Source organism: Ictidomys tridecemlineatus, chromosome 4, assembly GCF_052094955.1.
Source record: "Ictidomys tridecemlineatus isolate mIctTri1 chromosome 4, mIctTri1.hap1, whole genome shotgun sequence".
NCBI classification, from domain to species: Eukaryota; Metazoa; Chordata; class Mammalia; order Rodentia; family Sciuridae; genus Ictidomys; species Ictidomys tridecemlineatus.
In genome coordinates this window covers 205,105,681-205,130,904 of record NC_135480.1, presented here as the reverse complement: position 1 = coordinate 205,130,904, position 25,224 = coordinate 205,105,681, and the positions used below count along the sequence as shown (strand labels likewise).

The window sequence follows — 25,224 nt, the reverse complement described above, 5'->3', positions numbered from 1 at the left end:
GAAGCTAAGGAAGCTGCATTCTATAAAAGTTAAACAACAACTGATTAGACTTTTTTCTCTATAACTGAACTACTCTAATTAGACCTTTGGCCTTTACTAACTTTATAACTACCCTGAATATTAGTCACAGTTTATTGATCTAACTATGTAACAATCACAATTGACTTAGCCACGCCCCATTAATGAACATTTGAGGTTTTCCAGCTGTTCTAAGTTAGGCTTCCCGTAGAGGTTCTAAGGCAACCTACTCCATTCGCATCGTACAGATGCGAACTCCAGGCCAGGTCTGCTGGGTACCAGGTGCTTCGATGCTGTGTCAGACAGCCCTGGCAGCACCCGGCTTACTACCTCCCCTCTAAGAGCAACAACCCTCCTGACCAGTGCAAGTTGGGGTTGAGGCAAGGCCTCTGGGGGCAGCAGCAGGGCTCTCAGGCAGACTGGCAGTCACAGGTGGAAGCATCTGTTTCTGCTCCTGGGTGCCGCGTGTCTTCCACCTCTGTGGGCCTGAGGACGTTCGTGAACCATCCCTGACGCTCCAGAGGGAAGTTTTGTTCCCACTAGGGAAAACCTTCCCTAAGCTCCACCTTGCTGCCATTCGCAGGTTCACACTGTTGACTCCATGAGGTTGTAACTTAGCAAAGCACAAATTATCTCACGTGTTTACAAATGCAGCAATCCCTGCCCCATCAAGGGGAGACAGAAAGGAGGCTGCAAGCTCTACTGCTAGCGGGGGCGGGGGCGGGGGCGGGGGCGGGGGCAGGGTGGGGGCGGCCAGGACCAGCTCTCCAGTTTTAAGAAGCACTGAAGAGAAAAGCAGCCACTCGGCTCTAGCAGGAAGCTGCCATGTGAAAATGTAAGGCTTGGTGCGATGAAATCACCTAGCTAAAAAAATGACCAACAATATTTTAAAATGTCCTCTCTCCTCTCTCTTTCCTTCTCTTCCCTTCCTCCCTTCCTTTTCCCTCTCTCTCTAAGTTGGGGGTCTATTTCCCTAGCTGGTCTCAAACTCATAGGCTCAAGTGATCCCCCACTCAGCCTCTCAAAATATTCTAATTTTTAAATTTACAAAGTTCAATTTCATTTTTTTCCTTGCAAATTACTCATTAATTAAACCAAGTCATTTTTTCTAGAAAGTTTCCCTCAGTCTAAATTTTGATGACTGAGTTTGACAAGCCAGGAGGTATACAAATTTTAATGTTTTCTTCTATGTGAAACTTTCTTTGCTCAAATACAGGTGGCTCTTTCTGTTTAAAAGACATACAGGTGGCTCTTTCTATTTGTGTGAGTGAACATGTACGTGTTTGGAGAGCTGAGCTGTGGCTGGCTGGTGTGAAGAGTCAAGTGTGTTTCTCATGCAATCTGCAGTGCTTACAGAACTAAAAACGTGGTACTGAGTATGAGGTCAGGCTCTCTAGGCATTCTGAGGCCATCTGAATCCTTAGAAAAATGGGATCCCAAGGGCCAGGTCATCCTTGCATTCTAGAGCAGACAAACGACTACATCAGTAAGTGAATGAGGCTATTTCAAAAGACAGTGCTGTGAAGCAATCCGAAGGGCACAGGAGATAAAGAGCTGAAGCTGGCGAAGCCCCCGAGCCCTGGGCAGGAACTCTACCCAGGGTCAGCAAGGAAGATTTTTTTGAGAAGTTATCACCTGGGTTGCGGCCTGCATGGATCTAAATGAGCACACAGGGCAGGGTGAAGGGCAGGGCCCAGGGCTGCAGTAAGAGGGAAGAGCACCTGCAGCAAAGGGAGCAGCTGGAGGTGAAGGCCAAGAGGGGAACCCAGTCCTTGCAGGGCCCACAGCCCAGAGAGGAGCGGGAACTCCGCTCTGAGATGGGTGTCACTGGCGGCAGAAGCCTGGGGAGTGAGGAGGTCTGATGTAACTCCTGGGGCCAGGTCGCTGCCAGTGGAAAGTGAGCAGGCCCAGATGGCAACAGGAGGCCAGGAAGTTTTCCAGGACACAGAGGTGGCAGGGTGGGGCCAGGGAGGACGGCAAACTGTGGGGCAGCTGTAGGTGTGGGATTTATTCTGGAGGTTCATTGCTGCATGGGTGTGGGAGAGAAGCCAGGGTGGGGGCCAGGATACCCCAGCTGTAGGCCGTCACCCTCTCCTCTGGCCTAAGCCATCAAAAACAGACCTGGCCCAGAATGTGAAGGGCAGGCTTTGTGAGAAGCCCTGAGCTGGAAAGAGAGGCCTGGCCAGCACCTGCACTGCGGCATCTGCAAGCACAGGGACGGGTGCCTTGGAATCCTGACCAGCTATACTGACAGTCACCTGGATGCCCACTGTCAGAAGCCAATCTTGCTAGGGCTGCCTTTTGCCGAGTGCTTACCATTCCTTTCTTGGGTCCAACTCAGAAGTGTGACTGCGATTGTGCTTTCTCTTCCCAAGCTACAGGCCCCTGTCCTCCCAGCAGTTCCCGCTTTCCACGCAGGGTGCTGTGGGCCACTCGGGTCATCCAACACATCCACAATGCACTGGCCGGGGTGCGGCGGGAGGCCCAGTGTGCTTGGTATGTGCTGGGGAATGCCACGGTCACATTCCTCCCAGGGCACCAACGCACACCATGGCCCCAGGGCCCTGACAATCGGAAGCTCCTGAGCAGCAGTTTCTCAGCAACCCTGGGAAACTGATCGTGGGCGATGACCTGCACCCACTTGGTCTCCACTCCACCAACTGCGATTCTGATGAATTTGCCCAATTCTTTGCTCTTTCCTCTCAGGGAGGTTCTCAAAATAAGACCAACACCCCATCCTCGTGACTGCTTCCTCGCCCAGTTCTGCTGAGGAGCAGATTCCCCACCAAGCCACACAGTCTGGCCGATGCCAGGATTAGAAAAACCCGACAGACTGTTGTGGCCTGCTGGATTCCCCATGGCTTTCGAAGGTCTCCATAATTGCTGAAGTGTTAAACCTGTGGCATATAGACGAGGGCACAAAAAGGGCCTTGGGGACCCACAGAGGCGGACTAGCAACACAGGGGCTGCCAGGTGCGATCGTGGCACTATGCCCCCAAATGCTTCACTTCGTTATTAGTAAAAAGAAAAAAAAATACTGGCCAGTCATCGCTGTGCACATGTACACCGATGTCTGAAGCACTTTCCAGAGAGGCAGTTAGCAAAATGGGATCAAAAGCCTGTAAAAGGACCTGTTTTCCTGCTACAGAAATTCCACTTCTAGAAATTTATCCTAAAAAATAATTAGAAAGTATACAGATAGATCTTGAAGAAAATTCTGAGGGAAAAAGAACAAACAACTACACTGACTATCAATGGAGGATCAGGGGACCTCACCTTCCACAGCTGCTCATCAGTCCAGTCTGCCCAGTGTCTCCTGGGGGTACCCTGACCCCATTATATTAGGTTCATCCTCCCTTATGCTGGCAGAGGAGGAGGTGGTGGTGGTGATGGTAGCAACAAGAAAACACAACTGTACTCAAGACTTTTTTTGAAGGCTCACCTGTTCTAGGACTTTTTCTCATTCACTTTATAGACGTATTCTTTCATTTAAAGCTGGGTGGTGGTCCACACTCATAATCCCGGTGACTAGAGAGGCTAGAGCAAATTCAAGGTCAGCCTGGGCAACCAAGGAAGGCCCTGTCTCAAAATAAAAAGTAAAGGGCTAAGGATGTAGCTTGGTAGTGAGACACCCCTGGGTACTATTTTGGGCAGTGTAGTAGCTAGCCTCCAAGATGGTCCCCAACGATGCCCAGCCCACTTGTGTAGTAAGGGTCCTCCCACACGGAAGAGGCTGCCCTGCATAACCAGTGCGACATACTGAACCCACAGCGGTGTCTGAGGCTAGGTCAGAAAACACGTGGCAGCTCCTGGGGAAAGCAGCTGCCCTGTGGTGGGCATGCTCGGGCAGCCTGTGGAGAGGATGGCACTGTAGGCAGGCCATAGGGGGAGTCCAGCTCTGTGCAAGATGAGGGCTTGGGATTCCAAACGACCAAATCCACAATCATGAGTACAAGGCAAGGAGGAGACTTGCTTTCATTTTCTTTTTAGAACCCCCTGGACACTCACGACCCATGCCCTCCCTAGAGCCAAGTGCAAGTGGATACAGACCAGGCATCCCATGTTTGAACTCAGTCACCAATGCTGACGTGGCAGAGGCCAGCAGAGAAATAGCACCACACGTACAAGGTTCTTTTAGACATGTGAAGGCCCTTCAGCAAGTAGTAACAGTAAATACATCCTCTCCTCCCTTCAACTCCCACAGCCCTAACGTCTATGTGGCACAACATAACTGAGGTGTCCCCCACACTGGCAGGATTACCCCGGGTGAAGAGCAAGAGCAGAGCAATAGCTGGAGTCCAGCAACTTCCATCTACAGGAGGCTGGCAAAGGCAGCAATTTTGTTGTGTTTAAAAATGTACAATATCTTAAAAGTTGAGAAGAATGAAACAGCCCATTGAGGTGGCCACGTGGCCTCTTCAGCCTGCTGCAACAGCGGGTGAGCAACCTGAGCTACAGGCGCTCTTTCACTTAACCACACAGTGAGGAAAACGCCCGTGCCAGGGCCCAGGGCCCAGACGCAGCTTCTAGGAGAACTGACAGGGAGCCAGCTCCCAACCAGGTCTGCACATGCCACCAATTCAAGAAAAGAAAGAATCAGCCAGTGCTCACAATCTACAATAAAAGATGATTACATGTCCCCGAAAGTGATCTACAGCACTGTCAAGCCAGTGAACTGCCTGTTGGCAGAAAAAAGATAAGCCTATTCCACACCTGAGTTATGGTGACAGTGGCCTTAAAATTTCTCATGTAAGGGCTGGATTGTGGCTCAGCGGTAGAGCGTTCGCCTAGCACATGCAAGGCCCTGGGTTCGATCCTCAGCATCAAATAAAAATTTAAAAATAAATAAATAAATAAAATAAAGGTATTGTGTCCAACTATAACTAAAAAATAAATATTTAAAAGAAAACTTCTTGGGACTGGGGCTCTGGCTCAGAGGTAGAATGCTCGCATGGGTGAGGTACTGGGTTTGATCAGTAGGCTGAAAAATGGCTCTCCAAATGGTACAGACACATAAAAAATAAAGGTATTGTATCCGCCTACAACTAAAAAAAAAAATACTTAAAACAAAAAATTTCTCATTGAAAAAGATAATTTGGTAGAGAGTAAGCCTGATTTAGATTCTTTATTATTCATTAAAAAGCTCTGTAACAATCTCCTCAGAATCTAAGGACTTGTTCAAAAACTTGACAGGCAAGCTCCAGGGCGCACGGAGACGGGAGTTTCGTCGCCTGTGTGTGTGCTGGTAGGCAAGGATCTGGCCTAAGACAGGAGCGTGCTCCTTCTTTAGCTGTGACTCAGTTCATGATCTTTTCACTCATATTTATGAAGATAATAAAAAAGGAAAATTAAAAGGGTATGAGATTTTCACATGGATACTCAACCTCACTAGTCATCAGGGAAAAACAAATTGAAAATCTAAATACCATACCCACTTAATGGCTAAAGTGAAGGACTCTGACAAGACCAAATTCTGATAAGAATGCCAGAAATTCTGGATGCAAGGACACTGGTGGGAACATAAAATGACTGCTACTTTGCAAAACAGCTTGGCAGTTTCTTATAAAATTAAACACACACTTAACCACATGACCCAATAATACACATGCCTAGATCTTTCCCCAAGCACAGTAGGCTGGAAAATGGCTCTCCAAATAGTACAGACACCCTAACTGATGTAACCAGTGGACCTCAGGTATATATATGGCAGAGATGAACCCAAGGCCTCAGGCATGCTCAGCACACGCACTGTACCGCTGAGCTCTACTCCCAGTTCTATGATTTTCATTTAGCAAATTAGGAACCAAACACTCAGAGAGGTTAGAACTACTCCTGTCTGGCGAGGTAGACATGCTTTCTAGCAAAGCACAGAGGACACTGTCGGTCCCCTATATTTGCTAAGTGAAGTCACATTGCTAGTAAGTGGTCATCTGGCATTTGAATTCAGATAAAACTATGATCTTAATGTCACCTCTACCTCCCTATTTGACAAGGAGACAAAGAAGCATGAACTTGCCAAGGAACAGCAACTCCTCTACATTCTAGAGTTTGTGCTCTTGTTTGTGTTCCAGGTCTGTGAGAACGAAGCCACAGCTGGGAAGGTTAGCTTAACACTGGCACATGGTCCCAGCTGACTTGTCCAGGTCTGCTCTATTATTACTTTTTTCATCTTCAATTTGTTGTCACCTTCTTATTCTTCTTTCTTTTTTTTTTTTTAATTTTGAGACAAAGTCTTGCTAAATTGCTTAGGGCCTCCCTCATTTGCTGAGGCTGGCCTCAAACTTGTGATCCTCCTGCCTCAGGCAAGTTGGAATTTTAGCCACCATCAAATGAGCAGGAATGTAATAACTTGACAGTTCTGGAGTTCCGTAAGATAAGAAACATCAGATTTCAATATTGAGAAACATTTCCCCACAAGCATTTCAAACAATAAGAGCTGAGGTCTGTTATCAAAAGAATGCAGACTAAAATCTGGAGGAAAGAATTCAGAATGAGAAACCTGCATGTGAAAGTCACTTTCCCCTCACTCCAGGAGCACCAATTTCCTCACAGGCCAGGTATGTAAGCAAAAGGGAGGGCAAGAACAGGGAGATATCTAGGCCCCTGCTGTAACTAGCCCGATCCCGGCTTTAGGAAACTAGGCAGCAGCAAATCAAAGCAGCAGGTGCTCCACCAGGTAGGCCAGCGGGCCCGATAGTCGTGTCTGCGCACCAAACAATTAAAGATATGGAAGAAGGGATAATGCCCTTCTCGCCTCCTTACTTTTCTTGTCCACTTATTCCCAGATAAAACTGAACAGGTAAAAAAAAAATTCAACCCCAACACTTCAAACAAAACTCTGGCAATGACTTCATTAGGCCACCTCAATATGACTTTAATTTCCTCTATTGAAAAGGACTAGCAAAGAGCCAGGTGTAGCATTACATGCCTGTAATCCCAGTGACTAGGGAGTCTGGGGCAGGAGGATTGCATGTTAGGGGTCAGCCTCAGAAATTTAGCAAGACTCTGTTCAAAATAAAAATAAAAAAGGCTGGGGATATGGCTCTGTGATGATAGAGCACCCCTGGGTTCCATCCCCAGTATGGAGGAGGAGGAGGAGGAGGAGGAGGAGGAGGAGGAGGAGGAGGAGGAGGAGGATGAACAGCATAAGATAATAAAATAGCTATATGGCAAATGCTAAAGTAAGATTTTAAAGAATAATAAAACATATTCAGTCATATTACTCTCAATAACAATTTTTAGAAACAAATTCATACCATAACACATTTTTAAAATATTTAAACTACAATTTATTTCATCTTAAATTTTACTTTATAAATGCTTTTAGGGTTGGGGATGTGGCCCAGGCGGTAGTGCGCTCGCCTGGCATGCATGCGGCCCGGGTTCGATCCTCAGCACCACATACAAACAAAGATATTGTGTCCGCCGAGAACTAAAAAATAAATAAATATTTTAAAAAATGCTTTTAAAAATATTTTTAGTTGTAGATGGGCACAATACCTTTATTTTTATTTATTTATTTTCATGTGGTACTGAAGATTGAACACAGTGCTTCTCATATGCTAAGCAAGTGCTCCGCTACTGAGCTACAATCTCAGTTCCTATAAATGCTTCATAATACACAAAATATCTTAATAGCACATGATACTAGGCTATGAGTATGTATATATGATACATACAGAAGAGATTTGCTTGCCCAAAAGAATATTTTTAATGGAGACCATTGTTTTACATAGGTGTTTTTTGTTTTGTTTGTTTGTTTTTGTACCAGGGATTTAACTCAGGGACACTAGACCACTGACCACATCCCAGCCCTATTTTGTATTTTATTTAGAGTTGCTTAGCACTTCGCCATTGCTGAGGCTGGCTTTGAACTCAGGACCCTCCTGCCTCAACTTCCCAAGCTGCTGGGATTATAGGCATGTGCTACCAATCCCAGCTCTACACAGGTTTATAACGAACCTCAAACTTCAATTTGCGGTTTAGAACAAGGGCTCCAGCACTATTTAGTGACTTAAAAATATGCCAAGAGCTCTGCACAGTGCCTAGCACAGGGAAGCACTCCACAGCTGCTGTCACAGGTACAGACAGTATGACAAAACCTGGTGTCTGTCTCAGATGGGGTATTTTTTTTTTTTAAAGAGAGAGTGAGAGAGAGGGAGAGAGAGAGAGAGAGAGAGAGAGAGAGAGAGAGAGAGAGAGAGAGAGAGAGAGAATTTTTTTTTAATATTTATTTTTTAGTTCTCGGCGGACACAACATCTTTGTTGGTATGTGGTGGTGCTGAGGATCGAACCCGGGCCACACACATGCCAGGGGAGCGCGCTACCGCTTGAGCCACATCCCCAGCCCTCAGATGGGGTATTTATGCACAGCCCATCATCTGTAAATCAAGCAATGGTCTCTGATCTTCTGAATGCCCTGCAGAAAAGCTCATATGTTTTGGTTAAATGGGCCTCAACTTCAGGTGAAGCCATCACACTTCTCAGAAGTGTGTAAGGAAGGGCCCCCACTGCAGTAACAACTGAAAAGCTGTGTGCGCGTCTCATCAGACTCCCAACAGCACACATCCTCAAAATGATAACACACGAATGAAGTGGTAAAAAGCGCCACCACTCCTCACAAATGGCCACAGGAGTACAGCCCAAACTAGAGGCAACTAGGGCTTAGACAGAAACAGCCCTGCACCACAACCCAGGGCAGCAGCGGGCTCCTTCCTCTTTACAAGTGCTCTGTGAAAGGCGCCAGGTCCTGTTGAGAAGGTCTGGGCCAGATGCTCCACAGAGCTGTGATGTTCTAAGGCAGGAACTGGCCCTTCATTCCTTTTCCTCAGCCCTCCTCACCCAACTTCCCTTGCACTACACCGTTCTGACCTGGCTCCTTTCTCTGTAATAGACAGCAAACGCCTAAGGACGGGTGTGGTCTTGCCCGCTTCTGTCCAACCCAAGGTCTCGGTCAAAACATACGCTCCAGCTCTTTCCCTGCCACTGCTGAGTTGAGCAGAGGCGGAGGCTTGGGTCCGCTCAAGATTCCACTTTACCAGTCACCTACCGCCATGGCCCAGGAAGGCACTGCTGCTGGAGGTGTAATGGCCATCAACACTGCTTTACAAGAGTGCCGAAGACCGCCCTCATCCACGACGGCCTTGAACGTGGAATTCACGAAGCTGCCAAAGCCTTAGACAAGCACCAGGCCCGTCTCTGTGTGCATGCATCCAACTGTAATGAGCCAATGTATGTCAAACTGGTGGAGGCCCTTTGTGCTGAGCACCAAATCAATCTAATTAAGGTCGATGACAACAAGAAACTAGGAGAATGGGTTGCCTCTGTAAAACTGACCGAGAAGGCAAACCCATGAAGTGGTTGCTTGCAATTGTGTAGTTGTTAAGAACTATGGCAAAGAATCTCAGGCCAAGGATGTCATCAAAGAGTACTTCAAATGCAAGAAATAAGTAAATAAATCTTTCATTCACATTCAAAAACAATACACACTCCAGCATGGTGACTGGTCCTCCCGCCCTCCTCCCTCCCCAGGGCTTCTCTGGGAGGGGGGCTGGCACTCAGACACAGTAAATCCAAGCCCGGGAGGGGTCTAGCAGCTCCCCCTCAGTGAGGGAAAGCAAAGGACTTCCAGGTGCCTTCCAGCCCTGCAATCAGAGGAGATGCCAGGCACAGCGGTGGTGCCCCTGACCCTGTGTGGCCATTCATTATGCGTTTACTGGTGATTCCCCTAAAAGCCAACTGAAACAAAAAACTTCATTTCAATGAACGGATCATTTACCAACTCCTCTGACTTACCGTTACCATCACAATTATGTGTTCTTAGGAGGCAATGATGTAGACTGACCTGCAGTTACAGAAAGTGGCACTGGGATTCGATCAACTTATAAGACCCATCTACTAATTATGATGTCCTGATCTGGCAACACTCTAACCAAACTCACTCAGGGAAAAATGCCCTCAGGCTGCTGCATCCCCCTACTTGGATAGGAAAGGATTAATTTTCATCTGAACAAGTGTTAAAGTACCACTGATCATGCATGCTGACTGAACTTCAGATGACTTTCTGGATCAAATCTCCTTTGATTAAACTGCAGAAATATATACTGTTTTGATAAAGAACAATACAGCTATTTAAAAAGTCTACCCTTGTATTTATTTCCTGAAGGCTTTTCTCCAGTGTACCATCATCTCAATTAAACCTCAAAAAACAAAGAGCCCTTTAAAAAAAACATCAGGAGACAGTATGCATTTAGTTGGACAACAGCAAAATATAAATAAGACAACAGCAGGGAGGATGCTCCTATTCACACATGTCCCAACCCAAGTAACAGAGCTGCGGAGGCCATGCGGCACTGAGTGATACTTTCTGGGTGCCAGAGTCTGCTTTCACAGCTAGACTGAAAAGGCTCACATATCACAAAGACCCGTTTATCTCAGAGAAATGTCTTTCCATACGTTATATCCACCAAACAATATTCTGTTTTGAATGGGGGGCGGGGGGACTGTCACCATTTCTCATACCATGTTTTAGTATTTTTTTGTGTTCTTGTCAAGCAACTACTCAACTGTGCTTCTCAAGAAAAAAAAAAAAACCCTCCAGACATGCTGATATCTAATTCTAACTTTAATTTTTCGTTGCTGTTGTGAATATTAAATAACTTAAACTCAAAAAAATCACCTGTCCCCACACTAGCCTGCTGAGGAAACGTCTGTGTCCTGGGGCATCGCTGTGTATCTGCAGGCTAAGAGCTGTGGGCCCTAGGCCTTGCCCTTGGCTTCCTCCTAACAGACCCTCAGGGCAGGTCAGTGTCCTGAGGCTGAGGTCACAGGCAAATTCCAGGGAAGACACTGGAAAAGGAGATACCTCCAGGGCACTCGTTCACTTGTCACTGCCCCTGGAGGAAGGAACCACCTCCACCTCAGCAGCCTCTCAACTCTGCCTGAGGCCTCCCTGAAATCTGGTCAGCACCAAGCACACAGAGCCTTAACTCAGTGGTGCCAATCTCTAAACACGGCTGAATGGGGCCCAAGTCCAGGCACAATCCAGGTGGCAGGAAGAGACCAGAGGGCCTGAACTGGCTGGTCCAAAGTCAGACCTCTTTTAGAGGAGGCAGTGGCCTCACCCCAGGGCTGAAGGATCGTCAGAAGGAGGAGGAATGTTTCCACCACACAGAGGTGGAAAATGTGTGAGTTAAAACACAGCATGGGAACTCATAATTTTTGTGTTTAGGTACCCATTAAAAATATAAATTTAATTTTAAAGAGAAAAACGGTATCAGGAATATATTATCTCTAACAGTGATGTGACCACTAGGTAGTTGCACCATCTACCCTGGGAGATGGTCAGCACACTGCGCAGGTACAGCCGAGGACGGCCCCATTAAATGGAATTTTGCCAATTTCACAACAGAAACAAGTGTGCAAGTGGCACGAAAACTAACCCAAGTTAAACAAATATAAGTGATATCATAAAGACTGTAATGTCACTTGATAATGGACTCTGACATGGTTCTTCCCAAATAATGGAAAGAATAAAACCCCGAGGGAAATAAATGCAGGGCTTTTCCCACAGAGCCTAGTAGCTGCAAGTAACAGTGAACCAACTCACAGGGCTTCCACGGTAAGGCATCAAAGTGTGGTGCGCTCACCAGCTCGGGCGCTGTCCCGTTTACCCTCTGCCCTGCCCAGTGTTTCAGGGCCCCCACCTGCTGGCTGGCCTCGTGGTGCTACACTGGCTACCAGAAGCAAAAAACACCTCACTCCAGTGCCAGAATAAAAGGCCCTGATTTCAGAAAGATTTGGTCAGTTTAGGATTCATGCCCACTTTGAAGCGAAAGAAGTGCCCAGGACAAAGGAGCTGCTTAGACCAATGACTCTCCACCCCAGCTGCCTGTTAGAACCTGGAGCATTCACAACAAAAACAAGGACATGCCTGCAGATAGATCCTGGGCTCAGAGGGTGCGCCCCACTGCAACAGCACCTTTCCCCAGCTGCAGAAAAATTCTTTTGAACAGAGTCTTCTTTACTAAAACACAAATTAAAAAACAAACAAAACTGATGCTCGGGCCTCTCCCCAGGCCAATTAGGTCAATCCTAAGAAATGGGATCTGGACACAGGTGTTTCTAGCTTCTGAGGAGATGCCAGTGGGCAGCCAGGGTTGAACAGCCATCTCAAGTCCCCCTGGAGCTTAGGACAGTTAGCTCTTTGTGAGATAGAGTCAGAAGGCAATGGAGTCAACCAGCAGGAGCCTGCACAGTGTCCTCCTTAAATATCCGCCACATTAAGAACCTGGTGAGGGGCTGAGGTTGTGGCTCAGCAATAGAGTGTCTGCCTAACATGTGCGAGGCCCTGGGTTTGATCCTCAGCATCACATAAAAATAAAAAAATAAAATAAAGGTATTGTGTCCAGCTACAACTAAAAAAATATTTTTAAAAAGAACCTGGTGAGATGGTTGATAGAAACATAAATATATGTCCCTTAAATGGTTAAAATGCTCAATATCACTCACAGGAGAACTACTAATCAAAACCACACTATTTCTTACTTACCTAATTAGAAAAACTCCCAAAATTTGATCTCTTTCTCTCTCTCTCTCTCTCTCTCTCTCTCTCTCTCTCTCTCTCTCTCTCTCTCTTTCTCTTTCAGGGGGTACTGAAGATTGAACCCAGGAGCACTTAACCATTGAGCCACAACCCCAGTCCTTTTCATATTTCATTTAGGCAGGGTCTTACTGAGTTGCTTAAGGCCTCACTAAGTTGCTAAGGCTGGCTTTGAACTCGCCATCCTCCTGCCTCAGCTTCCCATGCTGCTGGGATTACAGGTGTGCACCACCACACCCGGCAACAGCACAATCTCTAAACTAGGTTTTGGTAACACAGAGACCCTCTGTGTTACTGGTGGTGGAAGCATAAACTAGAATCTTATAGGAGGAACTTTGGGATATCTACCAATATAGATCCTGTATTAGGATGTGTCTATGAATTAGTGGATATCCACTAAGTAGTGTCACCTGCTAACGGAAATGAATGCGTAACCCTTCCATCCAGCACTCCTCCTTTCAGGAGGCTCTTCCACAGACACAGCTGTGTGGTATGAAATGGCATATACAGAGTCATTCTTCAGCACTGTCTGCAACAGCCAAATACTAGAAATAATCCAAATGCCCCCAAATAGGAAACTGGTTGAGAAAACAATGATATTTCCAGGTTAGTGGGCCACAAGGCAAAAAAAAAAAAAAAAAAAAAAACTGCCTTGCATGCACAAAGCCCTGGGTTCCATCCCCAGCGCCACAAAAAAAAAAAAAAAAAAAAAAAAAAAAAAAAGACATCTGTATACCAACATGGAGACATCCTGAGGATCAACTGAGACACAGAAACCAAGATGCACCAACAGCTCACACTGCACGCTATCCTTTTATACTAAATACTTGCAAAAAAGAAACATTTAAAGGATAAAAAAAGGAACTACAAAACATAGTAGTGGAATGAGAAGGCCAGAGGGCAAGACAGGAGCAAATGTCACAGAAGACACATTTACTGTTCTGGACTTCAATCAGGAACTGTGCTACCTAGCCAAAGTCATGCAATTTAATTTTTTAAAATATTTTTTTAGTTGTAGATGAATACAATATCTTTATTTTTAGTTATTTATTTTTATGTGGTGCTGGAGATCGAACCCAGGGTCTCACGCATGCAAGGCAAGCGCTCTACCACTGAGCTACAGCCCCAGCCCCTCATTCAATTTAATTTTAAGATAAATTTTGAAACTATCACAAAGCTTTTAAGGTAATGTGTAAGTGTTTTAAATTACAAATTATAATCTTGGGGGCTGGGGATGTGGCTCAAGCGGTAGCGCGCTCGCCTGGCATGCGTGCGGCCCGGGTTCGATCCTCAGCACCACATACCAACAAAGATGTTGTGTCCGCCGAGAACTGAAAAATAAATATTGAAATTCTCTCTCTCTCCTCTCTCTCTCTCTCTCTTTAAAAAAAGGAAACATTATAATCTTGGCTGGGGCTGGGCCTCAGCGGCACAGCGCTCGCCTAGCACATGCGAGGCCCTGGGTTCCATCCTCAGCACCACATAAAATAAATAAATAATTCTAAATTTTATAAAAGTATAAAATTATAAAGCATAAATAAAGCACTACATCCCCAAATATCCAATTATCGAAAGAATATTCAATGTTTAATTGAAAACATATCACAAAACTGTGGAAAAAATTAAAACTAATTAATTCTAAACTTAAACCTCCCTCATTTCAAAGTTGTGATCACTTTCAAAGGGCATTAGCCCATCTTCAAAAAGTAAGGATTTCTATTGAAAAAATCCTCCAGCTACCCAGAGACTCAGTTTCTACCACTGCTCTATAACTAGCAAAGTAATTCTAAAAACACAACCAACTTGAAGCAGTTTTCCTTCTGAAAATAGGAATACTATCTATCCTTTATATACCAAAGAAACAAACAGCGAGTATATTAAAGAGTTTTTAAAATATCTAAAGCTAAATATCTTGTTAAACCAGGATGCAAGAAAAGACCACTGACTCCAATTAAAATCAAATTAAAGCAAGCTTATTATTTCGACCGGCCGGGCTGCCTTTCCCTCCCAAAACGGCGGGAACAAGACAGCCCCCCACTTTTCCTACAGCCCAGCTTTATAGCCCAGAAAGTTACACAAAAGGGGGGTTACAGATAACAGAACTCTGACAAGCATCACACTAAGGGTAGTTTACACATTTTTTTTTTGCTGGCCCCAACATCAGAATTTATGAGGACCATTAGAGCCTCAGAGAGGATGGCCAGGGAAGGCCAATATTTATGAGGCGTCACTAAGTTTCAGAGAGGGCTGCTATCTGGTCAGAGAGCCAGGCATGGGTGAGTTCAAGACACAGGCAGGCATTCCAAGCAGGTTCAGAAATGTATAGTAATTTATAGTAAAGTAATTTATAGTAAAGCCGAAATTATCTTTTCATGGCTTTGTGGCAAGATGGCTCCAAATTTTAATAAAAGATCAGGTTGGGTCTATCAATCTAAAGAGTGTCATGGCCACAAAAGGGACTTTGCAACTCAGGATGCTGCAGAATTGCCGATGAGATGATGAGCGACGACACCGTACTGCACAATAGAAGTGTGGCGGCACACTGATCTATTCAATACCAGGGCCAATCTGGGAGTTGTTTAACTGAACTTTTTGGTTGTTTTTTGGTTTTTGGTTTTTTGGGATTGAACCCAGGGGCGCTTTACCACTGAGTTATATCCCCAACCCTTTTTGAGACAGGGTCTCGCTAAGTTGCTTAAGGCCTTGATAAGTAGCTGAGGCTGGCCTCCAACTGCTATCCTCCTGCCTCAGCTTCCCTAGCCACTGTGCTACAGATAGGCACCATCAGGCCCAGCTAACAGAACTTTTGATACTAACTAGACCAGCTGCCTTCTCACAAAAGTGATATGCCAAAAATAAATTCTATTTAAGTGAAGGTTCCACTTAATTTAGGTATCGCTGTAAATTCAATTCCTCCTAACTCACAACTTGCAGAGGAAGTAAACCAACCAACCCAAGATCCAAAGACCCAAATAGCAACTAAGACAATCATCCTCAGAATACGGTCCTATCTTGTCATTCTTCCACAAATATCTCTATTTAAAAACAAGCTCTCAGGCTGGGGTTGTGGCTCAGCAGTGGAGCACTCATCTGGCACATGGGAGGCCCTGGGTTCGATCCTCAGCACCACATATAAATAAATAAAATAAAAACAAGCTCTTGCCAGGAGTGTGGTAGCACATGCCTATAATTCCAGAAGGCTGAGGCAGGAGGATTTCAAGTTCAAACCCAGCCTTAGCAACACCCAGTCTCAAAATAAAATTAAAAGGGCTGGGAGGGTAGTTTAGTGGTAGAGTGCCTGCATAGCATGCTCGAGGCCTTGGGTTAAAACAAATAAAAGTCTGTTCTGCTATTTAGCAATTCTATTTCCTATTTTCTACTTCTCAAAAAATGAGATCTTAATTGGTACATGCCTGTAATCATGGTAACTCAGGAGGCTGAGGAAGTAGGATCACAAGTTCAAGGGCAGCCTCAGTAACTTAGCAAGGTCCTAAGCAACTCAGCAAAACCCTGTCTCAAATGAAAAACAAAAAGGGTTGGGGATGTGGCTCAGAGCCCCTCTGGGTTCAATCCACAGTACCAAAATTTTAAAAATTTTAAAAGGAAGGAAGGAAGAAAGAAATCTCAAGAAACTGTTTAAGACTTCCAAATTCAATCCTTACCAGTGTTAATTCCAATTAACAAGTCACTACTGGCAGAAACCCAGGGCTCTGAGGGAGGACTTACAGGTCCCGTCAGCCTTTGCTCCTCTGGAGAACAGGTGGACACAATAAAGGCCCTGGCTGCTTCACCTGCACATCCTGAACACGTGTGATCCACCAGATGCTTGGGACTTTGCCAAGGCTGGAGGAAAGGCTCCTTAGCCTGAGGGTGTTAACAGGGAAGGGAAGGCCAAAGTACAGGGACAGGAATGTTCACCACAGCAATATCCTAAGTGGACAGCGCAGACTATGGCAACACTGGAGACCTGGAGAAAGGAATAAGGACTTAGGATGTATTCATGAGTCATCAAAGAAGGGAGCCACCAGAGAAGTGTGAATTAAAACCGGGTCACACCAGTGCACAACCACCTAAAAAGCAAACATTTTAAGGGCTGGGGCTCAGTGGGAGAGCATTTGCCTAGCATGTGTGAGGCACTGGGTTTGATCCTAAGCACCACATAAAAATAAAGGCATTGTGTCCACATACAACTAAAAAAAAATTTTTTTAAAGCAAACATTTAAAAGACCCACACACTATGGCACACAGGATTTTTTGGTGTTAGGCTTTAGCCTAAGCAACTCCATTTTAAAACTCCACTTTGAAACCTGCCATCTCACCAGGCACGCCTACGGAGCCCTCCAATGTGATCATCAGGCATAGTCTGACATTAACTAGTCACTTCTCACCACCTTGACAAACTCAGAGTGAAGTCTCTGTCATGTTACCCTCACCCCATAAGGGTGAGGCAAGAAAATCAGGGTGGGGACCACCAGACCAGATGCTTTAATCTCAGGGCAAATGACGTCACTGAGAAATTCGTAGCAGCTGATAGGGATTGAAAGGGAGGTCAGAAGCCCCAGAATTTAGTATAAACGAGAGAGCAAATGAACAGACATTCAGCCAGCTGACACTGATGCCCACATGCCAGAGGGCCTGATGAGGACCTGGACTGACATCCAGCTCTTCTCCTCATTTGCCTGATCATCTGCATGTTCCGCACCACTCTCAAACTCTATAGCCACATCTTTTTTTTTTTTTTCTTTTTGGTACTTGGGATTGAACTCCAGGGCACTCGACCACTGAGCCACATCCTGGCCCTATTTTGTATTTTATTTAGAGACAGGGTCGTGCTGAGTTGCTTAGCGCCTTGCAGTTGCTGAGGCTGGCTCTGAAGTCAAGATTCTCCTGAATCAGCTCCCAAGCCACTGGGATTACAGGTGTGCGACATCGCACCCCGCTACAGCCACATCTTGACCCTGAGGAGAATTGCAACTTCTTCCTTCAAGACCCTCTCCTCAACAGGCCGTCAGCTCCACCCCCAGGGGAAGCCTGCCTCGGTCCTTGACATGATCACCTTGGTCTGAGTGAGTGTGCATCTGCTGGACTTAGAGCCTAAGGCTTGACACTTAGACCTGGCACTTGAGCTTAGCACACGGAATGTCTGTCATGAGCTTGTCAGGATTAGGAGTGTTTGCAGTGCTTAGAATTAACCTAGAATTGTTTGCTGTGAATTGACTAAGTCTATTGCAGTGCCCAGCATTAAGAATTGTCATTTTCTTTTTTTTTTTTTAAAGAGAGAGAGAGAGAGAATTTTTTTTTTAACATTTATTTCTTAGTTTTCGGCGGACACAACATCTTTGTTGGTAAGTGGTGCTGAGGATCGAACCCGGGCCGCACGAATGCCAGGCGAGCGCGCTACCGCTTGAGCCACATCCCCAACCCCATTTTCTTAATTAATAACCTATAGAAATTGTATTGAGTGATTTTATAAAGCATTGAAAAGGGCAGAAGTGGTGGACATTCTTTATTTCCCCCTCAACTGCTTAAGTCGCACCTTTGCCCATCAAGACAGCAACTTACTGAGACCCTGTCTGAAAATAAAATTAAAAAGCAGCATTATTTGTTAACAGAGTTGAAAATAACACAAATGTCTATTAGTAATGGCATAGGTAGGTAATTCTTAAATATTTATATGAGAATAGCAAAAAATGAAAATGAACAAACTACTGATAGATGCAGAAACAGGGATCTTACGAGTGAAACAAGCAAAACCACCAAAATACATACTGTACATATGGAAAGGATGAAGAACCCAACTTCTACTTCCACCCATAATGCAGTAAAGGGTATCAGACTTACTCTGTTGCTCTAAGTGATTGTAAAAACTGAACAAAATAGCTTAGTAGTGCATATCTGTAATTCCGGGGACTTGGGAGGCTGAGACAAGAGGATCAAAAATTTGAGGCCAGCTTCAGCAATTTCATGAGGACCTCAGCAACTTTGTCAGAAACTGTCTCAAAAATAAATAAAAAATGCTGGGCTGGGGATGTAACTCAGTGGTAAAGTGCCTTGTCAATCCCCAGTACCTCACCTCCCAGAAAAAACTGAACAAAATATTTGAGACAACAATTTTTAGGCCTTCCATAAGAGGTAAGGCAGAGATAAGATCCCAATAAGAGGCAAGGCAGAGATGAGAGAAGAGAAAAACCCACTCCACCTTCCTGCCTGGGGCGCTTTCCAGCCAGGTGCAGGGAGTTAAAACCCAAGGCTATGGCAGCAGTCCTTTGAACTAGGGAAGCAGACACCGGGTGTGAGGGTATGAGCAGGTGGAGTTTGCAGCGCAGGGAACCCGAGAGGAAGGAGTTGTATAGAGGCTGGGAGGGAAGCCGGGCCGGACAGGTGGGGTGGGAGCTGTCCCGTGGGTCCTGGCTTCTGGGCTGCACATGTGCATGGTGAGATGCTGTAAGGGTCAGCTGAGGGTGAGGCCAGAGGCTGTGAGCCTGAGGACTGCTGTGAGATGGAGCTTCACAGCCCTGGGGGACAGTCAGTGGCAGTCCACCTAGAGCAGAGAAACCATGTGAGTGCCTCTGTCATTCAAGTGAAACCAAAAAAAGTCAAGCATATCATCTAAAGAACACCCCTTAGATAAGGACCAGGAGTCTGAACTGAGCATAAACACCTACTAATAAACCATAAAACCAAGTCTGTCAGGGTTAAAAGAATACACCAATAACTTAACCACGTGTCAGAAAAGAAAGAAACACCACCAGATCCAGGTCATTTGTGGTGGTGTGCTCTGGTAATCCCACTGGTTTAGGAGGCTGAGGCAGGGGATGGGAAGTTCAGGCCAGCCTCAGGGACTTAACAAGACACTGCCTCAGGGGGAAAAAAAGGACTGGGGATGTAGCTCAGTGTCAGAACAACCCTGGGTTCAATCTCAAGGAAGGAAGGAAAGGATGGAGGGGACAGTAGAATGGGGGGCAGGGGCAGGCAAAAATTCAGAATCCCTACAATGTAACATCCACATGTGTGGCATAAAATCAAAATTATTAAACATATAAAGACACAAGAAAGTGTGACTCAGAGAAAAAGCAGTCAATAAAAATGGATCTAGATGCTTAAAATAGTAAACAAAGTACTTACTACAAATAATTTCAAAGATTTAAAGGAGAAAATGGACCTCATGAATGAAAAGATGGTGCATCTCAACAGAAAAACACAAACTATAACAAATAAGCAACAGCAAGGAGAGGCAGCACACTGCAGCATCAGCCTTTCGGAGGCTGGGGAGGAAGCCCACTTGAGCCTGGGAGAAGAGTTAGGGACCAGGCAGGGAAACACAGTGAGATGGAGTCTGAAATGGAAATTCTATTTATTTACTTTTCTCCAGGTCTTTTTTTTTTTTTTTTTTTTTTTTGCAGAATACCCAAACATAGAAGATAATTGCAAATATGTGCCCATACAAAAGAAGAGCTAGTGATCAATTACATATGGGAGACAAGAGTCCTGTTTAAAATAAGTAGCTAACCACAAGTCAGGCCTTGCCAGCGCTGGACTCCAGGTCTGCTTAAGCAGCTGCCCTGCCTGAGGGCTGCCATGATGTCATGAGCCCTCCTTACAACTGAAGGCATGGAATAGGCCAAACACCATCTAGAGCCTTCCTCAGTCCACAGACCTGATCTGGCCAGGACAAAAGTGACTTGAATTTCCCCAAGGTCCACGACAGTTAAGTATTCGACATGATTCTTTTGGTTCCCAGTAAAGGGAAATTTTAGAATAGAAAAGTATGACATCTGAAATAAAAATTTTCCAAGACATTAAACTTCAAAAGAGATAGTGAACTTGAAGACAAACCAATAGAAAATAAAAACTAAAAACCAGGAAGAGAAAAATGTGTTAGTGACCAACAGAGCTTCCATAGAGTCAAGCAAGAACTGACAGAATATTCAGTCATATTTTCATTCTCAATGGTCCCTTTCATTCCATCAGTCTTGCCAGAAGTTAGTCTATTTCACTAGTCTTCTCTTTCAAAGTTAGCTTTTGGTTTTGTTGATCATTTCCATTTCTTTTTTTTTTTTTAGAGAGAGAATTTTAATATTTATTTTTTTTAGTTTTGGGCGGACACAACATCTTTGTTGGTATGTGGTGCTGGAGGATCGAACCCGGGCCGTGCGCATGCCAGGCGAGCGCGCTACCGCTTGAGCCACATCCCCAGCCCGTCCATTTCTTAATTTATTTTTATTTTGTTACTCTCTTCCTCCTGGGTGGGGCAACAATTGGGCTGGAAGGAAAGAAAATAAGAAGCGAATCCCTCCAGGGCCCTCCCCTCCTACACCCTGGTGCTCCCTGCCTCCAGGGGAGAGTTCCCTCCTGCAGGGTGGGGGGCTGCAGGAGTTGTTGAGGAGCACCGCTGGCCGGCTCCTTCCCTAGGCCCCCCAGGGCGGCTACTTTCCCGCCTGTGCTTGGATGTCTTCAGCTCCAAGGCCACCAGTCACATAGGCAGTATGGGGAGGAGAGAGCAGAAGAGGAAATCTAAAATGTATAAAAAGGTAGGACACCCTGTCCTCAGACACCAGCTCTGGGGCTGCTGTTCTTCACAGAAGTCTATCTCTGTTCCACCCTTTAAATAAAACTTGCTCTCTTCGCTTGTGGTGTTTTCTGGGGTGTCCAATCTTCACATCCGGGAAGCGGCGCTCAGCCTGATTCTCATCACGGTATCGCTCCTATACCCAAGGGGATGATTATATTTTTCTGGCTTCTTCAGTTAAAGGGTTAATATTTTGGGGGGGTGGGGAGCTCAGTGGCAGAGCGCTTCCTTGCACCTGTGAGGCCCTAGGTTTGATCCTCAGAACCACATAAAAATAAATACATAAAATAAAGATAGTGTGTCCATCTACAACCAAAAAAAAAAAATGTTTTAAGGGCTGGGGATGTGGCTCAGTGGTAGGGCGCTTGCCTGGCACGTGCCAGGCTCCGCGCTGGGTTCAAGCCTCAGCACCACATGAAAATAAGTTAATAAATAAATAAAATAAAGATTTTTAAAATTTTTTTAAATGAATGGAATTAAAGGGGAAAAATCTATAATCATAACTATTGATTTTTAACATTCCTCTTTCTGTAAAAAAAGATACCAAAAAGGGGCTGGGGTTGTGGCTCAGTGGCAGAGCGCTTGCCTCGCACCTGTGAGGCCCTGGGTTCAATCCTTAGCACCACATAAAAATAAATAAATAAACAAAATAAAGACATTTACAAAAAAAAAAAAAGATATCAAAAAAAAAAGGAAAGAAAAAAACCTTAAGAAAGATAGATAAAATAAGTAGATAAAAAGCAAGTAAAGGCCCACGTTCATAACACCCCAATTCCTAACAGCCAAACCATGGACCAGCCTCGATGTCTGTCAATGGATGAATGCATTAAGACAAGAAAATGTGGTATTTAAACATATACACACACATGATGGAGTTTTATTCAGCCCTAAGAAAAATGAAATTATATCGTTTGCCAGAAAATGGATGTAACTTAAGACCATCATGTTAAGCAAAATAAGCCAAACTCAGAAGGTCAAGGGTCTCATATGTTTTCTCTCATATGTGGAAGCTAGAGAGTAAAAAGGCAAAGAAAGCTGGCTGAGCAAAGACCTCATGAAAATCAAAGGGAGATCAGCAGATGAAAAGGACCAGGGAGTGAGGGGAAGGGGGGGGGAGTGGGGGGAGTGATATTGGCCAAATCATATATTGTAAACAGGTACAAATATGTAACCATAGCACCAATAAAAAATAAATAGTAAGAGAAGCTGTCACATGGTGGTGCAAGCCTGTAATCCCAGTGTCTTGGTAGGCTGAGGCATGAGGATCAAAAGTTCGAGGCTAGCCTGGACAACTTAGTGAGGCCCTGTCTTAAAATAAAAAAGGCTAGGGATGTAGCTCAGTGATAGAGCACCTCTAGGTTCAATCCCCAACAGCAGAGGAAGGGGAAAAGAAAAGAAATGTACACCCAACAAGAGCAGAACACATTCTTTTCAAAAATACAAATGAAACATTCACTAAGACAGGTTATATCTTGAGACATCAAATTAGTCTTAGTAAGTATCAAATGACTGAAACTTTACAGAGGATATTCTTAGACCTCAATGAAATTAAATTAGAAATCAATATGATATCTGCTATATCCAAATATTGGAAATTAAATACTTTAAAAACAACATATCAAAATGTGTATAATGGCACTAACTCAGTGTGTAGAAGGAAATACACAATTTTAAATACTTAAGAAAAGCTCAAAAATTTTAAATGCTTGTATTAGGAAAGAAGAAAAGTTCAAAATCAATAATCTAAAGTTCCACCTTAAGAACCTAGAAAAAAGTTGGTGTGGTAGCACCTATAATCCCAACAACTCAGGAGACTGAGGCAGGAGAACTGCAAATTCTAGGCCAAACCTGCCAATTTAGTGAGAACCTGTCTCAAAATAAAAAATAAGCCAGGTATGGTGGCACACGCTATAATCCCAACAGCTTGAGACAGGAGGATCTCGAATTCAAAGCCAGCCTCGGCAAGATCAAGGTGCTTAGCAACTCAGTGAGACCCTAAATAAAATACAAAATAGGGCTAGGGATGTGGCTCAGTGCTGAAATGCCCCTGAGTTCAATCAAATAAATAAATAAATAAATAAAAAGATCTGGGAGTGTAGGGCTGGAGTTATGGCTCAGTGATAGAGCGCTTGCCTAGCACGTGTGAGGCACTGGGTTCAAACCTCAGCACCACATAAAAAATAAAATAAACAAATAAAATAAAGGCATTGTGTCCATGTGCAACAAAAAAAAAATTAAAAAAAAAAAAGATCTGGGAGTGTAGCTCAGTGCTAGAGCACACCTGAGTTCAACTCCTAGTACCAAAGGAAAAAAACAAAATAAAGTAAAAAAATAATAAAGAACAGAAATCAATAAAGTAGAAGACAACTGAGAAAGTCAATTTTTTTGAAAGACTAATAAAATTGATAAACTCCCAACAAAATTAGCCAAAAGAGGCAGAAAAAAACAGAATGCACAAATTAACAATGAAAGATTGTTAATGAAAGAAGAAATATCACTACAGAGCCTAAGGACACCAAAAGGACAGGGAAATATTAAAACACGGGGAACAAACCCACTGACACACGCAAGGTATTAATCACCTCTGAGGAAGAGCGAGGGAGGATCTGGCGAAACTGGGGAGGACTGGCCCTTCTGAGGAGTGCCGCTGACTTTCCACTTCTTTACCAGGACAGGTTCACAGAGCTGCTCATTTTGGGATTATTCATCAAGCTGCATATTTACCATTTGTATCCCTTTCTGCATGTACAGTATGATTTTTAGAAATCATACAAAAGTTCCATCAACAGATGGAAGGGTAAACAAAATGTTGTACATACAAGCTTGGAGTATTATTCAGTCTTAGAAAGGAAAGAAATCAGCATATATGCTACAACATGAATAAACCTTAAAAAAATATGCTAAGTGACAGCTGAGGTTGTGGCTCAGTGGTAGAGCCCTCACCTAGCATGTATGAGGCACTGGGTTTGATCCTCAGCATCGTATATAATAAATAAAATAAAGGTATTGTGCCCACCTATAACTAAAAAAATATTTTTAAAAATTTAAAAAATAGCCAGGCACAGTGGTGCATAACTGTAATCCCAGTAGCTTGGGAGGCTGAGGTAGGAGGATCGCGAGTTCAAAGTTAGCCTCAGCAATGGCAAGTGCCAAGCAACTCAAGTGAGACCTGTTCTCTAAATAAAATACAAAATAGGGCTGGGGTGTGGCTCAGTGGTCAAGTGCCCCTAAATTCAATTCCCAGTATCCCTATTCCCCCCAAATCCTTGGATCCATTAGGAAAGAAATTACCTGTTTGAGAACTTTCTTCTACTTCTTGTAAGTGGATAAGTCCAATCTCTTATTTAGTGCATTTAATTCTTATTAAACAAGAAATTTTTACTGAGGGCCTATCTATTCAGCATTGGGCTTAGGTAACAGACAAGGAGGTCGATCCTGCCTGCACACACTTACATTTCACTTGAGGACCCAGCTCACAAGAAGCCATTAGGAAATACTACAGGGCAAATACACAGTATGTGGGCGAGCGTTCACTGTATTGCAGAAGCACGACGGGGCAGAAGTTACAGAACAACTAGGGAGGGCCAGATGTCAAATGTGGTTTCAGGAAGAAGGGGCACTGAGAGGAATGTGAATGGTAGGTGGGTTTCGAACACACTCAGTGAAGTCAGGGGCACAACCACCAGAGGCAGGAACCAGGCAGTCAGGTAATGGTGAGGAATGTGGCAGAGCAGTCCAGAGGGAGTGCTCCCTCTCACCCAAGCCCATCTTCTAAGCAGTAACTCGCATCTCTTACCCAGACCCAGACATTTCTATGGGTATAATTCCCTGCTCAATCATGGTAACGCATCCCTCTCTCTCCCACCTGAAAAATGCACATACTGCTGGGGGTGGTGGCACACATCTGTAATCCCAGCTACTAGGGAAGCTGAAGCAGGAAGATCACCAAGTTCAAGGTCAGCCTGAACAACTTCTCAAGATTTTATTCCAAAATTAAAAAGTAAATAGGGGGAAAAAAGGGCAGGGGATGTAGCTC

The 25,224-nt window shown here is 44.6% G+C and overlaps 1 protein-coding gene and 1 pseudogene across 2 annotated transcripts in view; one reads left to right on the top strand and one right to left on the bottom strand.

Annotated features, from left to right (window-relative positions):
* The window catches only part of Abl1 (ABL proto-oncogene 1, non-receptor tyrosine kinase), a 129,948-nt gene that overhangs the window by 96,993 nt on the left and 7,731 nt on the right, over positions 1-25,224 (bottom strand). The window lies entirely within an intron of this gene.
* Positions 9,072-9,467, top strand: LOC101956633 (small ribosomal subunit protein eS12 pseudogene; annotated as a pseudogene).